The 2693-nt window shown below is 40.9% G+C and overlaps 1 non-coding gene across 1 annotated transcript; it reads right to left on the reverse strand.

The window, feature by feature from the left end:
• Positions 1 to 1944: 1944 nt before the first annotated feature.
• Positions 1945 to 2016, reverse strand: TRNAC-GCA (transfer RNA cysteine (anticodon GCA)). The gene has a single exon. It is a non-coding gene; the product is annotated as a tRNA-Cys (tRNA).
• Between the last annotated feature and the right edge of the window lie 677 nt (positions 2017 to 2693).

Raw genomic sequence — 2693 nt, forward strand, 5'->3', positions numbered from 1 at the left:
TGCTTTGAAAAAAATTCTATCTAGAAAATGCACAATATGGAACCAATTTACATGCGTTCGAATGCTATGTAGATGTAATTGTATATGTGGGAGACGACCATGAAATAGTAGTGGCATCACTGACATCACAACCAGAGTATACTTACTCGTTACTCGGATTACGCGGACGAACAGTGCCGCGAAGTTCGTGCATAAGCACCATCATCATCCTCAACACGGTCCGTGAGAGGCAGGCTTCCCTGAACTCTGGCAGCTCGGTGATGCATTGCAGACTTGGCCCGCCTTCCGAAATGTAGGCCAAGCACCCGGAATTTTCACGGTAGCAGCAGTTCTCCTCGTCAGTTGGCATTAGCTCGCACCGATTGCACGTGCACCAGGTGGAGACGCCGTCCATGTGACATGGTCCAGGCTCTTCATCCGTTGACTGGTCCTCCCAACTGCCGTCCGAATCCCCATCGTTTTCGCATGCTTGCCTTTCCAGTAGTTCCTCCTCGGTGTACTCGGGCTCGTACATATACGGCATTATTGTAGCCATTGTGTGGTAAAGAAAGTAAAATAATTTACAGAGATGGTACAGGTGTTCACAAGGCCTAGAAGCGGCGAAGGTAGCTGACCAGAGCACAGAAACGAGTCACAGAATACTCAAAGTAACACAGAGAGAGTAATGGAATCGAAAATCTGCTGCTGTGTGTTGTGAAACGGTGTGTTTATACTTATTGAGGAAAGAGGCGTCCTGCCATTTCCATGTCTACACTTCATTAGCTGAGGCGCAGCGATTGTTGACACGAAACGTGCTTTGGCGTTGGGAAATGGGCGGTACGCGTCTGCTGATGTCAGGCTCAGGGGCTGTATTGTGAGATGATCTAAGACCATGTGTACAGCAAAGGAACATCGCGTGCCTCAAAATGAACTTTTTGGAACGTGAGCAAATAAAAATGCAAATCGCTGAATATTCTCTAAACATTTGATGTCAAATAAATGTACTTTACCAAATTTACAATCTTGCGGTTTGATTTAAAAGTACAGTTTCATATTCCGAATTGTGCCCCGCTGTGTTGTCAGCTGATCTGTGTTGGTTTCCGGGTTCTGTGTGGAGTCGCGTAGAAGACGCCTGGGCGCGTTTGCCTACGCAGCACAGTCACGTCACGGATAGAGGCGGGGAATATGAATGTTTTGATAAAGTCTGTTTCAGGGGCGGGGGATATGATTTAGTGCCGCAAACGCAGGTGAGCCAGGTCGATGGGGGGAAATGATAGGATTATCACAAAATGGCGGCTGATTTCGAGTGCGTTAATGGACGAAAAGTCAGGTAAGGTCCATAGGAAAGTTTTCTACGATCTACGGATTTATGCTTAAAAACACATGGCCGAACCGTAGGGACAATAAAAACAAAGTCCTGGAACTATCCTTTAATGAAATGTATTAATTTGTACAGCTGACCAGAAGTGCACTGATGTCATTAGTTCTACAAGTTCCATACAGTCACCCACTCTATCACCTTTTTAAAAAAGGGACGTTTTCAAAATTCAAGGGTTTATGTCAGTGGTAGAGCAAAGGAGTGTAGTTCAAGAAGTCCCTGTTTCATAACCATATACCCTCTGCAAATAGATCCTGTTAAAATGTTTTTCAACCCAATGCACTGTAAGAAACAATAGGATATATCATCATTTCATATACAAAACAATGAACAATTGATACTGATACATCAAATGTTTATCAAACTGATAATATCACCAGTAGAACTTGGGTGAATGTAAAACACAGCTTGTATCATACGAAGAAATCCTAAACAGTTTCATGGTGTTTACCCTATAGTTCAGGAGATGATCAGGAGTATTTCAAATGTAGAAATGTGTTGCTCATTACATAAAATGCTAAGATTGTAAATGTTTCCTTCAATTTATTTAATTAAAAAAATATTTCTACAGGTAAAACAGTTGGACAAGGGGGCACCCAGATTTGAACTAGGGACCTCTTGATCTGCAGTCAAATGCTCTACCAATGAGCTATACCCCCAGTTCTTAAATGCTCACCTTTATTAATTCAGTAATATGTACAAAGTGCAAGCAACATGCAATCACCATCAAAGCAATGCATTTTCAGCCACCAAACCCTCCTTATAAGTATAAGGGGTACAAAAGATGTCCTTTTTCTGCCTTTGTAAAATACAGTGAGGTTTCCATTGCAGGAATTCATACATTTCGTATCACATGTAGATCTTGGAACATAGAAAAAAAACGTTTGTCAAATGCACAAATTCTGCAAAACGTAACTGTTTCTCTACTGCATTTTGTTGATTTTGTGCTAAGAGCATAGTTAAACCCAATTGTTCATTGTTTTGTATATGAAATGATGATATATCTTATTGTTTCTTACAGTGCATTGGGTTTAAAAATACATTTTAACAGGATCTATTGAAGAGGGTATATGGTTATGAAACAGGAACTTCTTGAAAAGCACTCCTATGCTCTACCACTGACATAAACCCTTGAATGCTGAAAACTGCCCTTTTTTAAAAAGTTGATAGAGTGGGCGACTGTATGGAACTTGTAGAACTAATGACATCAGTGCACTTCTGGTCAGCTGTAAAAAGTAATACATTTAATTAAGAGCATATTATTGGTTTCCACCACCGTTTTATAACATTCATATGAGCTTCCAATGGACTATTTCAAACTAATCATATCACCAGT

The sequence above is a fragment of the Ambystoma mexicanum genome, unplaced genomic scaffold, assembly GCF_040938575.1.
Source record: "Ambystoma mexicanum isolate Mex_15411 unplaced genomic scaffold, UKY_AmexF1_1 Mex_scaf84, whole genome shotgun sequence".
Taxonomy (NCBI): Eukaryota; Metazoa; Chordata; class Amphibia; order Caudata; family Ambystomatidae; genus Ambystoma; species Ambystoma mexicanum.